Source organism: Panulirus ornatus, chromosome 25 (assembly GCF_036320965.1).
Source record: "Panulirus ornatus isolate Po-2019 chromosome 25, ASM3632096v1, whole genome shotgun sequence".
NCBI classification, from domain to species: domain Eukaryota; kingdom Metazoa; phylum Arthropoda; class Malacostraca; order Decapoda; family Palinuridae; genus Panulirus; species Panulirus ornatus.
In genome coordinates this window covers 2,980,956-3,007,264 of record NC_092248.1, presented here as the reverse complement: position 1 = coordinate 3,007,264, position 26,309 = coordinate 2,980,956, and the positions used below count along the sequence as shown (strand labels likewise).

The following is a 26,309-nucleotide window of genomic DNA, read 5'->3' as shown; positions in this document are numbered from 1 at the left end:
TGGAATCACGATCAAGGACACATAATACTACCCAAAACTCTACTGGGGATGATACTAATGGTATTATTTATTTATCCATTTATTTATTTAATTTGATCCTCCTGTGGACCACAGAGAAATGGGCCGTGCTACAAACACGATTATGTTGCAAGGTTGGGGAAACAAGAATGATTTTATGATGATGAAGCTGTTTTTTTTATTTCTAATTGCTTCATTATATATATATATATATATATATATATATATATATATATATATATATATATATATATATACATTAGTCATAGTACATATTTGCCCTTGTGTACTTGTGAATCATGTTCTATGTTTGTAGTTGTTTAGTTATTAACAAATTTAACACACACACACACACACACACACACACTCATTTACTCACTCACTCACTCTCACAGACGTCTTATGAGTGTGTTCTCAGCGCATTCATTTGTTGCAGGTATGTTGGCTGGCTGACTGGGCGGGGGTGCTGGACATGTGACCTCGCCCTTCCTCCATGGCTGGTCTTGACCCACCGCTCATGATGGGTCTGGAGTGACCAAGGGTAAATGGCTTTCGATATTTCATAAACTTAACATGTTTACTTATGTTTATTATCAGAGGCTCCAGTTACCTTCACTAACCTGTGAACTATAACTCTTAACATGTGTCTTTTTTTTTATTTATTGTTAAAGAAGATAATGAATTGATATAGCAGTTTATCATGCCACACTTAGGGCCTAAATCACCCTGCAAGGTATGCTTAATTATATGGAGAAACGTGGAGTATTATGGGTCATCAAACCTTTAATTGGTCGTCTGGTCATTTTTCTTCCACCTTTCCCTTGCAATCAATTAACCAGACACTACATCATTACGCGGTAGATTGCCAATGTGGTCTGCAGTTCAGTTCACCCCCCTCCTTTCCTCTCTCTCTCTCTCTCTCTCTCTCTCTCTCTCTCTCTCTCTCTCTCTCTCTCTCTCTCTCTCTCTCTCTCTCTCCTTCCAGCGTTATCAAGGTCTACTTACCTGGGTTTGGTTCGCCGTTGTTGGAGTGAATTACGTTCGACTGTATTCCTCCGTGTTGATGTTCAGGGTGTGAGTAGATCATCTGAAGGCTTAACAGCCCGCGACGACGCTGTGATGGAAGTTTAGCGGAGAGAGAGAGAGAGAGAGAGAGAGAGAGAGAGAGAGAGAGAGAGAGAGAGAGAGAGAGAGAGAGAGGCGACCTTTAGCCCCGTCAATTTGCAGTCCCCCCTTTCAGTTTGGTCAGCGAGACGCATCGTCGTCAAAAAAAACCCCTCTCAGAGCAGTTGATCGTCCCTTGTTTCTTATAGCTTTGAATACTGACTCATTATTTACCTTTGTCCCTTATAGCTTTGAATACTGACTCATTATTTAGGGGGGGAAAAAGAAAATAAAGAACGTGTATTTGTATGTCAGCGGCGAAATGATGATGTCAGATTCACAATTTTCTGGTGCAGAAAAATAAAAAGAATTTAATTCAAAAGAACTTGGCCTGTGAAGGGGTATTAACGAATTATATACTATGGGTTCCAGTATTACACAGTGTGTCACTGTATAGTCTTCAGTACTGTACTGGTGTGCGTCAGAAGAGCATCTAGTGTGTGATGTCACACAGTGAGTTTACGGATTTGGGATTCGAAGTCAGTTTAAAAGAGGCGATGCCTCTCGACTCCTTGAGCGAGATGGAGCGGACCGTAAGCACGACGGTACGACCCTGGAGCACGACGGTACGACTCTGGAGCACGACGGTACGACCCTTGAGCACTACGATACGACCCTTAGGTATGATGGCGTGTCCTCTAAGGGTCAGGTCAAACGCTCAGCCATCATACCCAAGCGTCACCCCGTCGTCCTCAAGGGTCGTGCTGTCGTCCTCAAGGGTCGTGCTCTCATGCTCAGTGGTCGTGGCGTCGTCCTCAAGGGTCGTATTCTCATGCTCAGTGATCGTGCCGTCGTCCTCAAGGGTCGTACTCTCATGCTCAGTGGTCGTGCCGTCGTCATCAAGGGTCGTATTCTCATGCTCAGTGGTCGTGGCCGTCGTCCTCAAGGGTCGTACTCTCATGCTCAGTGGTCGTGGCGTCGTCCTCAAGGGTCGTACTCTCATGCTCAGTGGTTGCGCCGTCGTCCTCAAGGGTCGTACTCTCATGCTCAGTGGTCGCGCCGTCGTCCTCAAGGGTCGTACTCGCTCAATGGTCGTGGCGTCGTCTTCAAGGGTCGTACTTTCATGCTCAGTGGTCGTACCGTCGTCCTCAAGGGTCGCACTCGCTCAATGGTCGTGGCGTCATGCTGAAGGAGTGTAGTTCCCCCAGATGGAACATGAGTGTTTGTTGATGTAAGGAGAGTTAACATGGAGTGGAATATGACGGATCATCATGTTGCGCTTGTCCACAGTACAGTCCAGCCCAGGGTGGCGGGTGTGGACGGGACCAGAGGCTAGATGACCCGTGTGGGTCACTGGCAAGATACCGAGGCATTTGTCTTGCTATAGACTGGCACACCCATGTACCCCACATATCACGGCTGGGGGCAGTAGGGCGGCCATGGGTAACCATGGGCGACAGGTTGGCCATGGGCAGATGTACTGATGCCTGATTAGGATTGGAGGAACGCCTTCTCTGCTCTTGACTTGGGTGTGTGTATTTATGTATTTGTATATACCTGTGTACAGAGTATAGGGAGGGAGTTCTACACCTGTGGGGGCTCCCATCTCTTAAGCACTCCTTACCTATGTCTTGATCGGTGCAGTTCGCCAGGGCGAGAGCTGTGTGCTCTTAGGGTTTTAAGATTAAAGTCTCGAGTTCCGTATTGTCGAGTGTTCTGTGTAAGAATGAGAGAGTGTGTGCTTGTGTACTTTAATGCCAGCAATCCACATGTGTGTAAGGAACTACTGTAAGGCAGCAACCTGACCCAAGGAAGGGAACTTGATAGACAGTGTCGTGGTGCCTCACTCACTACGCCGTCGTCATGAATCCTACCGAGCGGTGATACCTCCCCTTGTAGGTGGCTGTTGACCACCTGTGTGTGTGTGTGTGTGTGTGTGTGTGTGTGCCCCATATCATCAAGGTGAGCCACTGTGGGTTACATCAGGTATGCCGTTAGATTGGCGTCTGCCTCATGGTCGTCTGTAGTATGTAACCTCCTCTTACTTAAATGCCTGGAATGAGGTTAATTTCTCCTCTGTAGAGGAGGGACCTTTAACAGCTCACATATGTACGTTGAATCAGCGGATGGTAAGGAAGTTATGGGACTGACAGGCTAGAGACAGAAGGGGGAAAAGAGAAACGCGAGATACAGACGGGAGAAACAGACAGGCACAGACAGATGTAGGGAGAGTAAAGGGTTCTTTTCTTAAAGTTGGTCCTTGAGGACCTGACGAGAGAGTAAAGGAGAGAGAGAGAGAGAGAGAGAGAGAGAGAGAGAGAGAGAGAGAGAGAGAGTGCTTTCGTTGCCTCCTTCCTGGGCTAGACAGTCAGTGGTGGAGGTGGTGGGTATATACCGCCCCGCCCCGCCCCGCCCAGCCATCCCCCGTACAGTTACCTGCAGGTTCGCCCTCCGTCCGACACTGTGAATCGCACTTTACCCACCATCCGACACAGTTAGCTGCGCATGGCCCCGCCGTCCAGTGCAGTTCAGTGCGTTTCAAGCGTCAGCTGATTGGTTCATTCACACGATTTTACGCGTCGCTTGTGACCTTTAGTTTGTTTCCCCAAAGTGAACTCAAGTGTTTCTTTTTGTTTCGTATTTGAACGTGCTAAACCCCACATTTGTATCTTGAATTCCTCTCTGTTTTCTTTATTCTTTAGATTCATGTTGAATTTGTCTTGCCATCTTGTATTGCCACGATCAGCTTGACCTTCCCTGTCTTGCAGCATTGTCCCAGAGAACGCATCTTACAGCCTTGGGGACACCTCCCAACTCCCTTACCCACCATCCCTCCCGACCTGGCCCCCAAATCCCGCCACCTCCTGTAGAAGCCCCACAGAAAGTGGGGAGGTGTTGAGGTGGACACAGGTCACAGGGTGTGAAGCGGGAGTGACCCCATCATGTGATGGGATGTATGCTAGGCCGCGTGCACCTGCACTCACACTAAGGCCCAACACAACGTCTGACTTATATCAGGGTTAAGGGGATCGTCTACCCTCATAGCTCAGTGTTGGACCTTACCTTACCTCGACGTACACCTTTGCGATGGTCTTTGAGGTCTTCTTACCTCCCATCACTTCGTGTAGGACCGTCCCTTACTCTACATACCTCAAGAAGACCTTTGGAGGTCTTCTATCTCCATAGTTTGGTACAGCACTTTGCCTTACGGTGGTGTGGAACGGTTTCTACCCCCATAGCGCGGTCCGGGACAGAGCTTTTTTGTGTTACTTCTGTGCTCACTCAGACTGTTGGAGGCCGCGGTTCGCAGACCCAAATACCCACCACATCCTTGTTGGTCAGGTACGCTTCCTGTAGACGCTTGACCAAGTCCTTATTTCGCCATATATCCTGAATGGTTTTGGGTTGGGGATGTTCTGCATCGTAAGAATTCGATAATAACATTCCCTATTGGCTTGTGGGGCAAATAGGTATCAGTTTTTTTTTTTTACTAGGATTTTTCAACTGTGAATTATATTATATTTCTCCCGTCTACTTCAGAGTATAGCCTCAGTGCTTTCAGCCTTTCCAGTAATTCAGACTCACCAGTGTCACTTGGGCCGATGGAAGATCTCTTCCCACTTGCTAAACCCTGCAGTGTCTCCCCTTCGTGAGAGGAGGAGGAGGAGGAGGAAGAAGAGGATATCAGCGGGTAGCAGTATTCTATTTTGGAGAGCATATTACTAGCTTAAAGAACGTCATCAGTGGACCTATCACCTTGCTGAGGGTGGGGAGGAGGAAGGTGTTAGACCTTGGACTACGCACCTCGACATGGAAGCCCCTTCTGAATGTCCTTCAGACCCACATACCAGGTTAAGCCCCTCACATAATGAATGACTCAGGTAGGCTTACAGACGCCCCACTACGCGCTGTAGGCCTCCCTTACGTAAACCCACAGAGGCACCAGAATAAAAACGGTTCGCTCCCTTGTTACATGACACGATTCTCTCCGTGCCTCTAACGAGGCAGTTAGTTCGGTCGTTACGTAAATCACTCGGGGAGCAAAGATAAAGGAAGGAGTTCCCCCCCGTGTGATTCATAATTCAACTGGGTAATGATAGTGAGGCAGATTCGCGTACGTCGTCTTTCTCGTTATGACCCTTCAACACGACGCCACGACCTTTTGCGCGTGACGGTACGGACGGGTCCTGGGTAACGGTGGTGCGACCATATTGGTGTGGTGATGGCCTGGCGCTTTGACCAATCACACACACACACACGCAAGACCGTCATACCACACACACGCAGGAATGGTGGGGCGCAAGGCGTACCACCGTCGTCCTTGAGGAGGCTAAGTCACCCTTTGCAGGTAACAGGCGTTCTCAGTGAACAACATAGGCTCTCTCTCTGTCAATAAACTTGCCTAAGAAAACGAATGAAATTCGTAAATGGTTACTAACCTATTGATTGGAAAGGTAGGTAGGTCTTCAGCTGACTCATCCGTGTGAAAACTACCTAGTGAGTAGGCCTAGTGATGGCTAGTGGTTAGGCCTGAAAATGTAAAATGTGTATTTCATGTTTACTGTTCCTTCAGTTTGAACTCCTCGTCTTCAAGAGTTCTCATGTGTATTTCGACCGCCCAGAACACAGTGTGTTATATATTTTTATCTTATTTCCTCGCCATATTTGTTCGTAAGTTCAAAAGGGGCCAAAAAATAGACGATGTCTCTCTCGGAGAGATAGTAAAGGGGGGGATCTTGTTTTCCTTTAGTTATTTCTTCGTTTTTCTGCCTGTGAGTAACGCTCGCGCGCCATTCCTTTAGTCTTAAAGGCTCCTTGTTTGCCTCAGGTCACAATAGACGTACAGACATTTCTCTTATGACCAAATTAGGTTCTCGGATATATTATTCAACTTCAGGGATGATAGATTCTGTCTTTTGCGACTCAAGCCTTTGCCCACGACTGCTTCGGGCCAAAGTCTGCCATCTTTATTTTGTGTTGTTGTTTTTTCCGCCACCATCGGCATTTCTTAGTTAAACTCGTATCTAAACGGCGATTCATTTATATCTGTTGGCATTTGTGTTGGCCCGTGTTATCAAAGTGGGCGTACGCGATCAGCAACGCATCTCACGCGTGTACACACACACCCACACACCATCTTTACAGAGCACCATACCTGAGGGCACACGAGTCCATGTTTAACCTCAAAATGTTGAATGATATTAGCATTGGCACTGTCAATGTTGCATTCCCAGACTTCATGATTTGTGTTTGTGTGTGTGTGTGTGTGTGTGTGTGTGTGTGTGTGTGTGTGTGTGTGTGTGTGTGGCGCTTTCCACTCTGAGTGAGGAACTTCATGACATTTGAATAACAGAGGGGGGAATACTGCTTCGTGTAGTGGTGAGGTTTGCATGGCGTGTGGTGCTGATGCCAGACGTGGTGGGGGGGGTTGGTGTAGAAAGGACAGGGGGGTTTGGCTGTAGGTTGTGGGAGGTGGAGTAAGGACGTAGGTTGGTTAAGGTTGTTGTAGGTAAGAAGAGAGGTTGGCTCGGGGTGGTGAGGTGTGTGTGTGGGTTGACTAAGATGTGTTGTAGGTAAGAAAAGAGGTTGGCTCGGGGTGGTGAGGTGTGTGTGTGGGTTGACTAAGATGTGTTGTAGTTAAGAAGAGAGATTGGCTCGAGGTGGTGAGGTGTGTGTGGGTTGACTAAGATGTGTTGTAGGTAAGAAGAGAGGTTGGCTCGGGATGGTGAGGTGTGTGTGTGGGTTGACTAAGATGTGTTGTAGGTAAGAGGAGAGGTTGGCTCAGGGTGGTGAGGTGTGTGTGTGGGTTGACTAAGATGTGTTGTAGGTAAGAGGAGAGGTTGGCTCAGGGTGGTGAGGTGTGTGTGTGGGTTGACTAAGCACGTGGGCTGCCTGTTGTTGTTGTGGTGGGTTGTGGGTTTGTGTGGGTGGCATGTGCGGTTTAGGGGGTTTGTGGGTGGACGAGGTGCCATTGTTCAGGACTTGGCACCTTTGTCAAGGTGACGAGGTTGGCAGGCTGCCCTCACGTCACATTTACTCCCCCCCACCTCCCAATTTACCCCCTACCCCCACACAACCATTCCACCCCTCTACTACCTCCTCCTCCCCCAACTTCACCCACCCACTCCCACCATTCCTCCGTCACGCTATGTCACACTATCCCCTTCCCCTTACCTCACTCTACCCCCCTACCTCTTTGTCAGTGTAGCATCCTCATGCCTCCAGGCAGCTGCAGCAGTAAGGGTTTTTAGCCATCTCGAATCACCTCCATCGTCAGGAGGAGGGAATGGCCCAACGAAAGCGTCGTACACGCACGGACGCATTTACATACGGACGAGGGCTAGCGTGCACGCGCCTGGCGGGAACAGTCTGGTTGTTCAGGTGTGTGTGTGTGTGTGTGTGTGTAGATGAGAAAGCAGTGCAGGGTTCCCCCTTGAGATTCGCCTCGTAACGTAATTCATGGTTTATGTATTATTGATACCGATGAGTAGCGCCCTCTTGTGGTGACGTAAGACACATTTTTGAAATATCGGAAAACGAGAACATGGTAAAGTACAACTCAGTCTGAAAGTGGGAAATAAGAAGGAATTTATTTACGTAAAGGTTTATGCGGTGATTTTTCTCCCAGGACGATCGAAGTGGAGTCCTTCCACGCCAAAGAGCCAGTAGTTCATGTGGTGTTGAGATAATAAATGACTGTGATACAGACTGTGAAAAGAATATATATATATATATATATATATATATATATATATATATATATATATATATATATATATATATATATGTGTGTGTGTGTGTGTGTGTGTGTGTGTGTGTGTGTGTGTGTGATTGTAACGATACAGGAATGTTTCATTCAGTGTTCAATATTCCCTCGCCTGGCGAACGATAGTGAAGTCCCTAAGACAGACAGACGGACAGACAGACGGACAGGACAGCAACAGCCGCCCACCACAACCTCCCACCTTCATCATCATCAACCAGGACCAGTTATAATATTCTTACAGTCTGCTTAATTTTTTTTTTTCTTCAGTGATTTAATAGAACATTAAAATCCAATACCATAAACCGAAGCCTCGAGTGCTTGAAGTGGATTACCGAGGCATTCGGATCGTAGTAAACCAGTGAATTGTGTCTTCAGGTTAATTCTATATACACGTCTTGAAGCGTTTTGTGTGTATACATGTGTGCGTGGGCGGGTTGGGCCACTCCTCCTTTGTTTCCTTGTGCTACCCTCGCTGACGCAGGGAAACGGCGATTAAGTACAATGAATAAATAAGAAATAACTTCTTGAAGCTGTCTTGTGAAGGGCATTGGGGAGCGGGTAAGCCTCCTGCAGACCGTGTTGGGCCCCAGCAGGAGTGGGGAAGACGCACACACACTGTTCGCAGACGATGCCCACACCGAGACCCGGCCTAGCTCACACAGACACCCACAACCTCCCACCCTCACCCTCACCAGGAGACCCTCCAGACACCCCTCCCTCCTTCAGCAGGACCCTCCAGACACACCCCTCCCTCCTTCACCAGGACCTTCCAAACACCCCTCCCTCCTTCACCAGGACCCTCCAGACACATCCCTCCCCCCTCCTTCACCAGGACCCTCCAGACACACCCCCCCCTTCACCAGGACCCTCCAAACACCCCTCCCCCCTTCACCAGGACCCTCCAAACACCCCTCCCTCCTTCACCAGGATCCTCCAGACACACCCCCCCTCCTTCAGCAGGACCCTCCAGACACACCCCTCCCTCCTTCACAAGGACCCTCCAAACACACCTCCCCTCCTTCACCAGGACCCTCCAAACACCCCTCCCTCACCAGGACCCTTCAGACACCCCTCCCCCCTATAACCCCCCATTCCCCCACCCACCCACCCTCTCCCGCAACCCTGATGTAGGGAATGTGTTTGACAGCCACTGAAGTATACCGGGGCGCCGCACTGCGCGGCTCGACGCTGGCCCTCCCTATGCCTACCCTGGCGGGCATTAAGGGTGGTAATGCACTGCCCTGGGTGGTGGCTGCGAGAGAGAGAGATAGTGCTGTAACGAAGGAATTTTGCCTCGAGGCAAGGTGAGCGCGGGGAGAGAGAGAGAGAGAGAGAGAGAGAGAGAGAGAGAGAGAGAGAGAGAGAGAGAGAGAGAGAGAGAGTGAGTTTTCAAGGGAAGGACGTAGGGTCAGTATTGTAATAACTGTAATTGGGTGAATTCGATCCCCCAGTTGAACGCGCGCTCGGGGCTCTCTCTCTCACTCTCTCTCTCTCTCTCTCTCTCTCTCTCTCTCTCTCTCTCTCTCTCTCTCTCTCTCTCTCTCTCTCTCTCTCTCTCTCTCTCTCTCTTTCTCCGATGATGAGTCAGCACAGGCTCGCCCCCAGGGTTCGGGCCTTGCAATGGTTCGAATCATGGGTGCGGCAGTCGGCCCTCACCCGACCCAGGAGTTCATCCGCCCTTTGAGGGAGGGGGCCTAAGGTATGTGTGTGTGTGTGTGTGTGTGTGTGTGTGTGTGTGTGTGTACAAAGAGTAAAGACATGGTACACATGTGCAAGGTAATGGGGTGGGGCAACACGAGTGTACAACTCTCTCCCCTGAATACGTAAACAGTATTCTCTCTCACACACACACACACACACACACACGCGCACGCACGCACGCACGCACGCACGCACGCACACACACACACACACACACACACACACACACACACACACACACTAATGAGCTGACTAAAAGTCACCTTGCCTCTGGAGTTTCCACAGAAAGTCTGTCACAGATAATATGTTGACCTTTAGCTTTATAGCTTACTCGTGTACAGCTATTGTTGACCTTTAGCTTTATAGCTTACTCGTGTACAGCTGTTGTTGACCTTTAGCTTTATAGCTTACTCGTGTACAGCTATTGTTGACCTTTAGCTTTAAAGCTTACTCGTGTACAGCTGTGTTGACCTTTAGCTTTATAGCTTACTCGTGTACAGCAGTGTTGACCTTTAGCTTCATAGCTAAAGGTCAACCCAGGCTAGCTTACTGAGGTACAGCCGACCTGGAGCCACATAGCCTGGCTGGGGGTCGATTACGTTGACGTGTGGCTGTACAGCGCCGTCCAGCACCGTGAGCTGCACACCATCGCCTTCGTCAGATGCGTGTATGCCAGGTAACCTGGGTAGGCTACATGTACCACAAGGGTCTTCGCCTTGACCCGTGGCATCGCTCACCCGCAGGGAGGTTTGGTCAGCGGCCCACTGTCCTTCCTGGCGCGCCTACGGATGATGTAATGTACCGTAGCGCGAGTGCCATCTAGGGGTGGGCGGGTCGGGGGACGAGAGCGATAGACCAAGGGCTCGGGGGCTCGCCCTCTGAAGCCAGAGAGACCGCGCGCTATCTATCGCAAACATCTGGACCACAGAGTGGACCAGGTGTTAGATAACCCCACAGTAATGCTGTAGATAAGACTACTGATTCTAGAAATGTGTGTGTGTGTGTGCTTGTGTTTGCCACTGAATTGTTTATAAAGAAGTACTGACTTGAATCCCAGCAGGGTTGGCGATGTACGCATGTCCTTCCCCAGACATTTCGGTCGCTGGCTGTTGCCACTGATCGAGTATATTGCCTCCTAATTTGCCTATCATTTGGGTGAAGCGACCGTCAGTCTTTGGTACACTATTGATATATATATTTTTTTTCATACTATTCGCCTTTTCCCACGATAGCGAGGTAGCGTTAAGAACAGAGGACTGGGCCTTTGAGGGAATATCCTCACCTGGCCCCCTTCTCTGTTCCTTCTTTTGGAAAATTAAAAAAAAAAAAACGAGAGGGGAGGATTTCCAGCCCCCCGCTCCCTTCCCTTTTAGTCGCCTTCTACGACACGCAGGGAATACGTGGGAAGTATTCATAATCCCCTATCCCCTATCCCTATATATATATATATATATATATATATATATATATATATATATATATATATATATATATATTCCTATGAGTCCACGGGGAAAATGAAACAGGATAAGTTCCCAAGTGCACTTTCGTGTAATAATCACATCATCAGGGGAGACACAAGAGAGATATATAAGCCAGTTGATATATATCGAAGAGACGAAGCTTGGACGCCATATATATATCAGAGGGGGGAAGGGGGTAAGCATTCTTGATTGGATCTTACGTAAAGGACAGAGATTACAGCAGTCTAGACCCAGGCCGGCTTCTGGGGGTGAAGAAACCCCCCCTGAGATTTCACCTGGTGAAACTATGGGAAGTAGACTGTTTTTAACCGGGTATTATGTGTTTCTTTTTATCCAGTTTACGATTATATGTCGTGTATGTTCACTACGTTAGCCACTTTAGCGCGACGGTACGATCCTTCGGCACGCACGACGGTACGACCCCTGAGCTAGACTCTACGACCCATCAGCACAAGGTTACGACCCTTGAGAACGACGGTACGGGTCGTGGTTACGAGGTTATGGGTTTCGTCTTGAGCTTTAAGGGTTAGTGTACGTGGTCCATTGTGGCTGGACCAGTGTACGTGGACCACTATGATTTGACCAACATACATGGACCACGATGACTGGACCAGTGTACGTGTACCACTATAACTGGACCAGTGTGCGTGTACCCACTATGACCGGACCAGTGTACGTGGACCCGCTATGACTGGACCGGTGTACGTGTACCCACTATGACCGGACCAGTTTACGTGGACCCACTATGTCTGGAACAGTGTACGTAGAACCACTATGACCGGACCAGTGTACGTGGACCCACTATGACTGGACCAGTGTACGTGGACCCACTATGACCGGACCAGTGTACGTGGACCACTGTGGCCTAGATCAGTGAAGCGTGACAGGTGTAGGACGACCAGGGTGGCTGGACCGTTGAAGGTGGACCGGTACAGCTGGACCAGGAGGTAGTTTTGGGAGCCGGTATACACCAGCCAGTTGGTGGGTAAGTACCGCTGTACTCATCAACGCTACACTTAGCATCTTGCCCCAGAATACTCACTTGCCTTACTCATATACACAGCGCAACCAAACTGTTGCTACAAATGCCATGTCTAACGTCACTATTCTAAGCGTCTCTGTAACGCTAAGTTTTAGCATTGTTTTTAAGCCTGTCTACGAACAACTGTACTTTAGCGCTTCATTAGGGCTGTCCTTAGTATTTCAGCACCACCCAACTCAGCGCCTCAGTACGGGTGTACTTTTAGCATTTCAGCACCGCCAAATTGAGCGCCTCAGTAAGGCTATACTTAGCATTTCCAAACCGCTATACTTAGCACCCAAGTATCGTTGTCCTCGCACCATAGCAGCCAGGTTTACGCTACTTTAGCACGCGGGGGAGAGCCCAGAGGAGGAGGAGGAGGAAGGGGGAGGTTATTGTAGTCTCGTAGCAACAGCAGCAGCCACAACAGAAAGCTTCGAGTCTGTTGTTACCTGTTAACTTAGCTAGCGTGAAAGCATGCCGCCTTCAGAAATCAAAAACACACGAGAGGGAGAAATTTTTTTTCTCATCCCTAGCGCCCGAGGACTGGGAGGGGACTGTTGCCCAGAGCTGGTCATCCAAGGAGAAAAATGATGAGCGTCAGGGCCATGTAACTCCTCTGGCGGTACCTGGCTAGCGATAGGGGAGGGAGGAGGGATACACTTATTTTTCGTGTTTAGAATTTCAGTTTACTAACCTCAGGAAGTCAGATAAAGGGTTTGTTTTTCGTCCCCATTTTAAAATCACGGTTATACAAAATTCTTCGATTTGTTTTTTTTGGCGTTACCTCGCTAACGCGGGAAACGGCGAACAAGAGAAATGTGTTTAGTATATTTTGCTGTCGATACAAGACTGGAGGTATATATGTGCAGGAAGCTGCTGTGGTAGTGTGGACAACACCGCTGCGTTTGCCATTTCAGTTGTAAATTTTTTTGCTGGAGAATTGCAACCGCCAGGAAGTGTGTTCGCTGAGCCAGTACAGTAAGAAATGCTGTGCGCTGCTCCAAAGTGAAGACCTGATCCAGTACAAATGTAAAATTGATGACGGCATTTTCTTCGCTATTCGTTGACTTCAAGATGAATTACATTTATACAGTTGAGGTAGAATTATAGAGGGAGCGTTTTATTTACATTCTTTAGAATTGTAGATGCGCAATTTTATTTGCATTTTTAGAATTATAGATGCGCCGTTTTATTTGCATTCTTTAGAATTATAGAAGCGCAGTTTTATTTGCATTCTTTAGAATTATAGATGCGCAGTTTTATTTGCATTCTTTAGAATTATAGATGCGCAGTTTTATTTGCATTCTTTAGAATTATAGATGCGCAGTTTTATTTGCATTCTTTAGAATTATAGATACGCAGTTTTATTTGCATTCTTTAGAATTATAGATGCGCAGTTTTATTTGCATTTTCTTTTTTTATCAGAAAGATTAAGATATGTTCGAGGAGGTATGGAGGAATTGGCGGGTGACGGTGTGACCCTCGAGGCTGACGACGGATGGGTGACTTCGCCTTGACTGCTGATGTCTTTATGGCAGGTCATGGCGGCGGGTATTCTTAGAGAAGCTGCTCACACTGGCTAGGAGGAAGGGAGGGAGTGAGGGAGGAAGGTACGTGCGCTTGAGCGGTGCTGGTGTATGAAGATGACACCGTGTCAATGAGCGAGGCGCAGAAAGTGCAGCGAAAAGTTACGCGATGAGGTTTGATCGAGGATGAAAGAAGCCGAAGTTATAACGTAGAATCAGTGAAGGTTGAGTGAAAGTGGCTCAGGAGGAGAGAGAGAGAAGGGAAAAAAAAATTGGTGGTGTGGCATTGTGGGATATATGCGGGACGTGTTCTGATGGGCGGAGATGTGGATGGGACTCCTCCAGAATCTTGAACATCTACGTGGGATTTTTTATAGGTAAGATGAGGGAGCAGCGGGTGTTGAGGTGGGTAGAAAAGATGCTGAATGTATGGCAAGGGGTCTTTGTACGTCGTGGGAAGGTCGGGAAGGGCGTGGTGGCAGTCTGCGGGACACGTGAGAAGGTGTTGGCCCCAGCGGAAGGGTCAAGGAAAAGCTCGGAGCAGTGTTGGAAGGTGTTGGCACACGTGGAAGAATCAAGGAAAAACTTGGAGCGGTGTTGGAAGGTGTTGGCACACGTGGGAGGTGGCATTAGGGGGTTTGGTGCAGTATTTGAAGGCATTTCTCGAGCCGCGCTGTGTTATAAAAGGAAGAGGGCAGGTGGGCGAGAGTTACGGCGACGTGTGTGTGTGTGTGTGTGTGTGTGTGTGTGTGTGTTTGTGTGTGTGTGAGGGGAGGTTAGAGCGAGACAAGGGTGACGTTGTAGAGAGAGAGACGAATGGTTACGGATATTTAGAATTGGACGACGTTGTGGCGCATGGAATGAGTGTATGCGTGTTGCCTGTGACTCATATTATACCGTGGTTGACACCCCCTCGTCCCTACCCCAAGGTAAACTGGCTTGCCACTGAATCATCAGAACCAGACTTAAGTGAGTGGCCGTGAGGAAGGTAAGGGGAAGGGGAGACACCCAGGATGGAATAGAAGAAGGAAGGGTCATAGACGTGAGGAAGGGGATGGTTTAGGCACATGGGTGTGTAGGATGGGTTAAATAGAGGGAGGAAGGGACCCAGGGGAAGTTGAAACGAGGGAGTACAGAGCACTCTCCATGTCGTCCAGTGTTTCATTGTAACCTCAACACAAACTACCACAATGTCAAGTGGATCCTTCTCTTATGGTCAGTGATCCGGTCAGGGAGAGATGTCAGCCAGGCCTGGCCAGGAATGGATATGAAGAAGTGGTGAAGATGTATAATGAAAACAAGTAACAGTAACTGTCCAAAAAAAGTTATACATTTCTTGCTATAATAATGATAATGATAATAACTAGTAGTAGTAGTAATAATAGTAGAAGTAGTAACTGTAATACCTGATTAATGAATAAATTGCAGGCAGTGGCCGAGGATGCAACAATGTTTCTAGTTAGCTATAGGAAAAGGGATGTTAGACAGGCTGTACATAAACACAAGGCTGGTATGTGACATACAGTCTGACAGTGATGATGGTCGCAGTGGATGGGTAGCGTTCTTGCATGACCCCCAGATAGGGTCTGATGTGAGTGCGGTACCCTGCTGCAACTAGGGGACGAGGGATCGTCTAGTGGCAGGAGGTGTCGGTGGCGGTATCTATTGGTGCGGTAAGCTCCTTCCTGAACTGTGCCGGAGAACGGGTTATACACTGTGTGGCTCCAGTCCGTCAACCCCCGCCGGCAGCTGTGGACACGATTGCTTTGAACCATAATTGTGGGTTGGAATCAGTAGGTACGCTCACAGTAATCACGTGTGATCCTAGCTTCCTTGTTTTGTTTTTTGTTTGTTTGTGTGTGTGTGTGTGTGTGTGTGTGTGTGTGTGTGTGTGTGTTTTGTAAGACGATGGGGTGGGGTGAGGTGGGATGAGAGAAGGAGAGGCTGAATTTTAGGAAAAGGAGAGGAGGGACCATCCATTCACCGCTCGGGTATGGCTTGCGAGGTGTGGGAAGGGTGGTAAGCCATGTGAGAGGGGAGGGAAGGATGTGGGTGGAATGGCAACACAAACTGACAAATTGCCATTCATCCTAGCGGTATGACAACACCACAGACCCCAAGTACAAGGGAAGGCTATTGTCATATATATATATATATATATATATATATATATATATATATATATATATATATATATATATATATATATATATTCTTTTTCTTTCTTTCAAACTATTCGCCATTTCCCGCGTTAGCAAGGTGGCGTTAAGAACAGAGGACTGGGCCTCTGAGGGAATATCCTCACCTGGCCCCCTTCTCTGTTCCTTCTTTTAGAAAATTAAAAAGAAATGGATATATAGATAGATAGATAGATAGATAGACAGACAGATAGATAGATAGTTTTTTGAGAAGCTTAATCTCCTTTTACATAGAAAGAACAGAAATTGTTTAATGACTGATAATGGCTCTATTTATGTTCTTGATTGGTAACAGCCTTGTAAGAAGTGGAAAGAGTAAGGTGGTGGTCTGAGTAGTTTTGGAAATGTAAGATTTAGGTGTTTTGAAAGTTGAAATGAACAAGCTAAAGTTTGTAAGTGGTGTTAAGTTAGTCTTCTGAGCTTAGCTCAGAATAAAAAGTATTTCTTGCCCGTTAAAAAGTGTTTCATGTTTTGCAAGTAGTTCGGATGGAGATTTTTTCTTCGTAAGTGTTGAGAATGTAAAACATTTTCATAAGTTTAGAATGGAGTAAGGAAATGCGTTTTGTGAGCGTTGGGTCTATTAAGAATAAGAACAAATTCACGTGCTGAAAGGCGAAGAGAAAGGTTCAAGTGTTTAACAGAGTGAGATGAAGTGTTTTAAGTGTTCTTTAAAATTAGAGCAGCTACTTGTAGTGTTGCGAGAAGAGGAGGGAGGTGTTAGGTGTTGAGTGGAAGAAGACGAAGTCTCCCAAGTGTTGACTGGGACGCATTAAAGTTTGTAGAGTGTTGAGAGGAACGCGTTAAAGTCTTGGTAAGAATGTTGAAAGGAAGAAGATAAGAGTGTTTGAAGTATTCATGGGATGGAGAGGTGGAGATGGGATGAGGTGAATGAATACCAAATGGGATCGAGCGAGTCTGTGCTACAAGTGAAGGACTGGAATAATAGGGGGGAAGGGGGAAGATAATGATCTAGGTGAAGGAGGAGGAGGAGGGAAAAGGGGCGACGTAGTAAAGGCACAGAGAAAGCCAAGACCCGCCGGCCAGTGGGGGGGGGGGCGAGCGTGGGAGAAAGTCAAAGGGAAAGTCGACGAGACGCTGCGTGGAACAGCTTGCTTGAAGTGTGCTTTATGGTCAGGTGAGAGACGGATTGCGAAATGCTCGGGAGAAAGTTGGGGAGGCCCATTATCTACACATCTTAGGTATTACCATGAATTCGCGTTCTAAAGTTAGACCGTTGGTTAAGTAGGTTAGATATTGCTGTGAATGTTCACTATAAAGTTAGACCATTGGCTATACTCCCCGAGTGCCAATGTGTTTTCGTGTGACGCACGTAAGGATCCATAACTGTGCAGAGGAGACCTGCACGTGTGCTAGTGGATCCACATGTATGAACACCATGCTCATGTATGCCATACTGAAGCAGACATTGCCGGAACATTCTTCACCCATCCAAGCAAGTCATACACATAGAAATAAGGCCAATACACCCACCACTGCTGCTACTACTACTACTACTACTACTACTATTACCACTACTACTGCTACTACTACTAATAATAATACTATTGTAATACCACTGCTACTACTTCTTCTACTTCTGCTGCTACTACTGCTACTTCTACTAATGCAACGCCTACAGGGAAAGATGCAGAAAAAGATAAGCAGTCATGCTCCTTGTTGCGCCACTTATCTCTGGGCATTCAACTCACTCCAGATTGATCTGCAGCCAACGCCTGCACCAAACACGATCATTCTGGATGAAACCACTCCACCAGCCGCGCCAGCGTCACTCCCTCCCTCTCTCCCTGCCTGCCGTAGTCCCTAAGGTCCAGTACACCACCACAGCCAATGGGGCCCCCATCCTACCTCGCACAGACCAATACAAGAGCAGTCCCTCACCTCAACCCTTGTCAACGTCAGATGTAAAACCAGTTGACCTATTACTACATTTGTCTGACTGCCTAACACTCCCATTTATTTATCCCCTATTATATAATCGTATATACTTGTATATATTTCAGAGTATACCTACAGTTGATTTGATATACCACGACACATTATTGATAGTTGTGGTAGAATTGGTTGTCGTCGTCGTAATAGTTGTAGTGGCAGTAGTAGTAGTAGTAGTAGTAGTAGTAGTAGCAGTAGTAGTAGTAGCAGTAGTAGTAGTAGTAGTAGTAGTAGTAGCAGTATCTCTGTTGCTGTAGATTTTCCTAGCATTTCCTCTGCCGCCAGACAACAGTTTGTTAATGTTGGGTTAGCCAGCGAGGAAGTTGTGTGCAGTTACTTTCACGTCTGGCCACGGACATGGTAAAAGTCTTTCCTGCAGTGTCATGCTCGTCTGACTCTGTCTGAACTCGTGCCATCGAAATCGTAAATTCTAAGACAGCGAGAAGAAATGGGTTTGTTTTTAGTTGGACACACAGGGGTCCCTGCCCCGTTGATCGTGCCATTGTGTAATCAACGAGGAGAAAGATCAGCTTGAGTGCAGGGGGGTGAACGAAGGAGAAGCTTAATTAGGGAACATTACAATGGAAGCTTAGTTGAGGTAAGATCATTGAAGCTTATGGTATGACGGAGGATGTATGGACCAGTGAAAGAACCCTACGGTAAAGTAGTGTGAGGGAGGAACCCCTCGCCAGACTCAGTGTGAAGAAGGTCCAGTCCCAGACAGGGAGCAAATATTGACCCCCCTTCCTCCCTTGGAGTAGCAGTGGCCCGCCCTGCCCTGCTCTGCCATGTCCCCAACCCCACTGTACCAGAGGAAGGCTAGAGGGCGTCAGGAAAGATCGTGGGCGGTTTAGGATAGAGAGACCGTACGTAATGAACGTGGTTCGGATGGTAAGTCCTGTTAGTAAAGCGGTGTTAGTTTCCAGTAGGGTTTAGGAGGATCCTGGGGGTAGGGTTACAGGGGTGGGGAAGGAGGGTTCGTAAGGGAAGATATGTGGCAGGTCAAGGCATGGTAGGTGTGTGTGTGTGTGTGGGTGTTGGTCCAGACGTTGCTCACATGTTGAACACTGGTGTGAGGACGGGTGTTTACTCCCACATGTTTGCTTAGGTCGGGGTACGTTGTTGCTTTTGTGCACGGGAGACGACGGGTTGCGTGCTTGCATCCCCTCGTATGGCGAGTGAGGTCTGTCTTCTGTGTCCCTATAGCTAGTGAGGTCTGTCTGCTGTGTCCCTATAGCTAGTGAGGTCTGTCTGCTGTGTCCCTATAGCTAGTGAGGTCTGTCTGCTGTGTCCCTATAGCTAGTGAGGTCTGTCTGCTGTGTCCCTACAGCTGAGGAAGTCTACCGTACCCTGTAGCTGAGGAGAAAATTGTGTGGCATTTAGCTGAGGAGATTACATCCTCTGTCATCTAACTGAGGAGATTACCTTGTACCATCCAGCTGAGGTTTTTTGTTGTTCCCTCGAACTGAGATCACCTTTCCTTCCATTTAACTGTATCTTCTGTACCGTATGGGCGGGGATATTACCTTTTTGTACCATCTGGCTGAGATCATCTTTTTGTACCATCTGGCTGAGAAGATTATCTTTTGTACCATCTGGCTTACTAGTTTATCTTTCGTGTTATTGAGGTAAGTGGAAAGGCACGTTGACACAGTGTCTGCCAGCCGTTGGCAATCCAGAAGTGATCCTATGACACTTGTATGACAAAGGTCAACGTCAGTGTGGTATTGTATGACATGACACCGGACAGTCGTGTTGGCATACGACACCGGACAGTCGTGTTGGCATACGACACCGGACAGTCGTTTTGGCATATGACACCGGACAGTCGTGTATGACATGACACCGGACAGTCGTGTTGGCATACGACACCGGACAGTCGTGTTGGCATACGACACCGGACAGTCGTGTTGGCATACGACACCGGAAAATCGTGTTGGCATACGACAACGGACAGTTGTGTTGGCACACGACACCGGACAGTCATGTTGGCACACGACACCGGACAGTCGTGTTGGCATACGACACCGGACAGTCGTGTTGGCATACGACACCGGACAGTCGTGTTGGCATACGACACCGTGTCTGTGGCACAGGACAACCAGTTATCCAACCATGCCATGTTCTACACTCACACAGGAGACTGAAGCTATTACTTCGTCGACATGGTCGTTCTCCTGTATCATCTGTATGTAAATCACGCCTTAATACCACACAAACCACCCTTGAGCACGACGGCAGCACGAGCTTTTGGGTATAAAGTCGTGACCTTTGACCTGACCTTTAAGGGTCAGGTCAAGGGGGGTTAAGAAGAGACTTCGTTATCCTCGAGGTGCGATGTGTATTTGCAGCACAACATCCTCTTTCTCAATGACGTCCAAACCAAAACGTATAAAGTTACACCTTCAGGTAAACACCAGGTGTATTTTTGATGGTTACGTCAGTAGTGTAGTTCCTTTACTGGTGTGTGTGTGTGTGTGTGTGTGTGTGTGTGTGTGTGTGTGTGTGTGTGTGAAAGGAGACAGTTGGCTGTGAATGTCAGGAAAAGCAAGGTGATGAAGCGCACCAGGTAGATGTGAACAGGATGGTCTGAGAGAATGACTGAGTTGGGGAAAGACTCTGCAGGAAGTGGAGTGCTAGAGACATCGTGGGTGTGGCCGTGGCAGAGGATGGAACCATGGAGGTTAGAATGGGTTACGGGGTCAGAAAGGAAGGTAAACTGGAGGCTAGAGTGAGTTACGGGGTCAGAATGGGAGGTAAACTGGAGGCTAGAGTGAGTTACGGGGTCAGAAAGGAAGGTAAACTGGAGGCTAGAGTGAGTTACGGGGTCAGAAAGGGAGGTAAACTGGAGGCTAGAGTGAGTTACGGGGTCAGAAAGGGAGCTGAACATGGAGGCTAGAGTGAGTGAGCTAAAGTAAGTTCCTGTGTGTATTAAGGAGTGTGTGGAAGGAGGGATCATTGTATGGCAAGATAAAGACGTGTACATTGGAAGGTACGATATTCCTGACGGGGTGTTGTGTGGGGTCAGTCTTGGGCCTTGAATGCATGAGAGAACCTGGACGTTTGTGAAGAGAGAGAGAGAGAGAGAGAGAGAGAGAGAGAGAGAGAGAGAGAGAGAGAGAGAGAGAGAGAGAGAGAGAGTTGTCATCCCCCCCCCCCCCCCTTCCTTTGGAGAGGACAATAGACATAATCGTGGTTTATGTTAGCGAGAAATATATCAACGCGAAATGTTACGCTGGCTGTACCATGGAAGCACTTTTCAGACTACCTGCAAGACACGCTTTATCGGCCCAGTGGATGGTATAGCCATGGGGGGATCTGGGAGTTGTCATTGCGAAGGCATTTATGTGTTGGTGTCGAAACTACTACAGCACTGAGACCCCGAGAGCATCATACCCTAGATTTACTGTAGATGTGTAGACGACATTAAACTCACTGGAAAACCCGGCTTAAGATTGTTATACGAGTCACTGCCATGGAAAATGAAAAACATGGATGTCAACGCTTCCATGTTTATTTCATCTTCAGTGAATACATAGATTACCTGAAAACGAGATTGTACATGACAGCGCTGCGATCCACGTGATCTAGTTTCTAATGGAGACAGCGACAAAGTATGATAATAAATATATATATATATATTCTTTCTTTTCTTTCATACTATTCGCCATTTCCTGGGTTAGCGAGGTAGCGTTAAGAACAGAGGACTGGGCCTCTGAGGGAATATCCTCATCTGGCCCCCTTCTCTGTTCCTTCTTTTGGAAAATTAAAAAAAATAATGAGAGGGGAGGATTTCCAGCCCCCCGCTCCCTTCCCTTTTAGTCGCCTTCTACGACACGCAGGCAGTACGTGGGAAGTATTCTTTCTCCCCTATCCCCAGGGATAATATATATATATATATATATATATATATATATATTCTATTTATTTTACTTTGTCGCTGTCTCCCGCGTTAGTGAGGTAGCATTAAGATCAGAGGACTGAGCCTTTGAGGGGAAATCCTCACTTGGCCCCCTTCTCTGTTCCTTCTTTTGGAAAATCAAAAACGAGAGGTGTCGAGGCATTATTTCCTTGTCACAGCTGCGGCCAAAGTTCATGATAACACAGGTAAAGCAAGATCAGGTGTGTTCGTGGCCAAACCTGATTACAATATTCTTTTACATGTAACGTTCTGATTGCACCGTTGGAAATCACATCAGATTGTGTTACCGGTTATTAGATAATAAAATCAGTATTATCCGCAATATCGCTTCATATCTACAGTATCTTAAGTCAGTAGATGAGAGAACTGAGAATAGTATTCTCATTCAGTCATAGAACTCTTTGACCTATTGGTCAGCCTTGTGTCTATGCGGTAATAGACCAAGGGACATTTCTGGGAAATAGCGGGAGGGTTGGCCAATCAGAGCGGAGAGCAGCAACACGCCCTTGCTGCAGCCTCTCTGATTGGTGGTCTGAGACTCCGCCCATGCACGGCCTGCGCACCGTAAGTCCGGCTACGAGTTTTGCTTGAAGTTTCTGGTGTGTGTGTTGAATAAAGTAGCTGCTGCACGCTTGTCAAATCTGCCTTTTCGATTGTCTTTGAGGGACTAGACCTTTAAAAGGGAAAGGAAAATTTCGTCCCAGGAGGCGGTTTAGTTACGCGTTGCGAGTTGAGGGAAGCGATGGTGCGTCGCGAATATCAAGTAGGCTGCAAGCTTCCCTGAATAATTTTAGAACCGTGTTTGTTATAATTAGTGGTGTAAGCACGCTGGTGCTAATTATAGAGGCTTGTGTGTCATGAATACAGGGTGGAGACTTAGTGACGAGTGTATTGTGGGGGTAGGAATCTAGATGTCACAAGGACAATGATGTGGTGAGCAGGGTTACCAGCTGCTGCTGCCCGAACACTGTCAGCACGGCGGTACGACCCTTGAGCACAGCGGTACGACCCTGTGAGTACGGCAGTACGACCCTGTGAGCACGGCGGTACGACCCTGCGAGCACGGCGGTACGACCCTGTGAGCACGGCGGTACGACCCTGTGAGCACGGCGGTACGACCCTTGAGCACGGCGGTACGACCCTGCGAGCACGGCGGTACGACCCTGTGAGCACGGCGGTACGACCCTTGAGCACGGCGGTACGACCCGGTGAGTACAACGGTACGACCATGTGAGCACGGTGGTACGACCCTGTGAGCACGGCGGTACGACCCTTGAGCACGGTGGTACGACCCTGCGAGCACGGCGGTACGACCCTGTGAGCACGGCGGTACGACCCTGTGAGCACGGCGGTACGACCCTGTGAACACGGCGGTACGAACCTGTGAGCACGACGATACGACCCTTGAGCATATATGTTTAGGTACGACTACACACGCTGATAACGTTTGACAACATAGCGTAATTGATTTAATAAGTTTTCGTGTAAATAAACGAGAGAGAGAGAGAGAGAGAGAGAGAGAGAGAGAGAGAGAGAGAGAGAGAGAGAGGAAAAGATGTGAATCGTAAACCCTGGTTTGTATTTACTTTGGTGGATTTTCAGTAATGACTGAACACCAGAGAGAGAGTTAACACATTAATTCTCCCCTCTCTAACGATCTATTCATATCAGTGTTTGGGATTCGTTGCCATTGACAGAAAACTTTTCTCGGGCACTGGAACTGCAGAGCGCCTTCCTTGAATTACGTGAGTGGTAATTTCTTCGTAAAGTTATACTGTTGATCCCTTGGTGCGACCCTTGGGTAAGAGGGCTTGGTCTCTGACCTAACCCAGCCAAGTGAGTGAGAGCGTAGCTCCTCGAGGGTCTAAGAGTGTATGACACCCTCAAGCTGAGGGACCAGAGTGTATGACACCCTCAAGCTGAGGGGCCAGAGTGTATGACGCCCTCAAGCTGAGGGGCCAGAGTGTATGACGCCCTCAAGCTGAGGGGCCAGAGTGTATGACATCTCGCCTCAAAACCCTGGAGTCACTGATTCTCATCATGTGATGACCTTCAGCTATTTTCCAGTCAGTCACGCAGTCAGTTGTTGACCTCCAATCAGCGAGGTCACATGACCTGTGGAGTCACTACCAGTTAGCTAGCCATCCTCTCAGCCAGGCCCAGTCCTAGCCAGTCATGTCATTTATTCGGTCAGGGTTTCTTCTTTTTTTTTCTTGCCATCCTTGGTCAGCCAGCTAACCACCTGGCCAAAGGCTCTCGGGCGTGGTCAGCTGGGTACCTGGTGAGCCTTGGCCGTGGCCAACCAGCTATCTAGACAGTCCTGGCCATGGCCAACCAGCTACCCAGACAGTCCTGGCCATGGCCAACCAGCTACCCAGACAGGGTTAGGTCTGGTTAGTCAGCTAACCATTCCACCTTAGGTGCAGCTAACCACTCAAGCTAACTAGACAGCTGGCCTCTAAGACCACACAGCTAACTGGTCGGAACCAATCAGCTTGCCAGCCTCCCTCTGTCAACCATCACAGCACAGCCTGGCCACAGAGAGAGAGAGAGAGAGAGAGAGAGAGAGAGAGAGAGAGAGAGAGAGAGAGAGAGAGAGAGAGAGAGACCTTTATGAAACCGTCTGTAAATGGGTTAGGGAACGAGTGTGGGTTGAAGTGTCGATCAGATGTGATTGAACGTGTTATGGTCAGCTGGTTGGGTGTCCCTTGAGGTGGGAAGGAGGAGGACAGTCTTAAGGCCTCTCGAATCAAGTGGTTTGTATTCGTCATAAGCTTCTGCGTCGTGTCCTGCCTTCAGCGTGGTGTCGGGAGTGTACGAAGGAGCTGCTGGAGAAAGTGTTGGAGAATCTGGAGTGCGAAGGGCAATCTTGCCCATGACCCCCCCTCCCTCCCTCTCCCCCGGCGAAAGTCGAACAATGAAGGTCATGGACAAGAGGGAGAGAGAGAGAGAGAGAGAGAGAGAGAGAGAGAGAGAGAGAGAGAGAGAGAGAGAGAGAGAGAGAGGTGAACGAGGTAAACTGGACTGCCTTGTAGATATTTCATCTGGGAGAGTGGTGCGTTGCTGATTGTGAGGTTGCTGATGTATTGCAAGGAGAGAGACCCCCCTCCTCTCTCTCTCACTCTCTCTCTCTCTCTCTCTCTCTCTCTCTCTCTCTCTCTCTCTCTCTCTCTCTCTCTCTCTCTCTCTCTCTCTCTCTCTCTCTCTCTCTCCCTATATATATATATATATATATATATATATATATATATATATATATATATATATATATATATATATATATATATTATCCCTGGGGATAGGGGAGAAAGAATACTTCCCACGTATTCCCTGCGTGTCGTAGAAGGCGACTAAAAGGGGAGGGAGCGGGGGGCTGGAAATCCTTCCCTCTCATAATTTTTCTTTCTTTAATTTTCCAAAAGAAGGAACAGAGAAGGAGGCCAGGTGAGGATATTCCCTCAAAGGCCCAGTTCTCTGTTCTTAAGGCTACCTCGCTAACGCGGGAAATGGCGAATAGTTTTGAAAGAAAGAAAGAAATATATATATATATATCCTTCATACCTGCTTGTGAAGCGTAAGGAAAATAATGTTAGGGTAGCGACGGGTGATGAGTGGTGGTCAGGAAACCCAAGGATAAACTTTGTCCACGCGTTACGTGGTCAGACCCAAACCTTTATAGTGGTGTTGGGTTCTGGTTGTTGGCACGGGGCAGTTTTTGTACGTTGTAGGAGGAGGAGGGAAGGTCCGAGGGGATGTGGATGGTTATGTAATATATTCGCCTGGTACCGGACTATTATAGCCCAGCCTCCCTTGTATCTATCGCATCTCAACAACCCCCTTGTACGGCCAGGCCACAACACCTCCCTCCTCCCTTATTTACATCTTGCCTTCTGACTCGTCGGTTCTCTGGTGGAGGGCTTGTATATATCCTCTCTCTCTGTCTCTCTCTCTCTCTCTCTCTCTCTCTCTCTCTCTCTCTCTCTCTCTCTCTCTCTCTCTCTCTCTCTCTATCTATCTATCTATCTATCTATCTCTCTATGGTGGTTAATCAAAGGAAAATCACAGGGGTCTTCCTTTTTGCGTCTTGCCTCACCCCCCAGACCATCGGTCGCCCCCACCCCACTTCCATCCCGGCAACTCCTGTTTTCTACCGGTTTCTTACGGGAGGTGTCGGAGTCTGGTTTCAGAATTTATGAGAGGAAAAACGTAACATTATGGGTCTCATGTATGCAGATTATGTTTGGGAATTGGTCCAACGTCATTCGAATGTCTTGTGGATTTGATGTTTTGTCTCTACTCGTGGTGTATCTCTTGATTGCGACGGTGCGATCCTTGAGCACGACGGTACTGTCCTTGGAGTGCGACGGTACTGTTCTTGAGTGCGACGGTACTGTCCTTGGAGTGCGACGGTACAATCCCCGAGTGCGACGGGGCGATCCTTGAGCACGACGGTACTATCCTTGGAGTGCGACGGTACTATCCTTGAGCACGACGGTACTGTCCTTGAGTGCGAGGTTCGACCCATCAGTACGACGGCACGATCCTTGAGTACGACGATGCTATCCCCGAGTGCGACGATACGATCCTTGAGTGGGACGGTACAATCCTTGAGTGCG

The 26,309-nt window shown here is 48.1% G+C and overlaps 1 protein-coding gene across 6 annotated transcripts in view; it reads left to right on the top strand.

Moving 5' to 3' along the window:
- The window catches only part of LOC139757171 (sodium-dependent neutral amino acid transporter B(0)AT3), a 242,905-nt gene that overhangs the window by 80,511 nt on the left and 136,085 nt on the right, over positions 1–26,309 (top strand). Inside the window, exon 1 of one of the 6 annotated variants that reach the window (XM_071677297.1) lies at positions 460–559. The exons of 4 other annotated variants lie outside the window; for them this stretch is intronic. The gene's annotated coding sequence lies outside the window, so the exon portion shown is untranslated. Of the gene's footprint in view, positions 1–459; positions 560–26,309 lie in introns of those variants that run through there. One more of the 6 variants, XM_071677298.1, reaches the window with a different exon arrangement.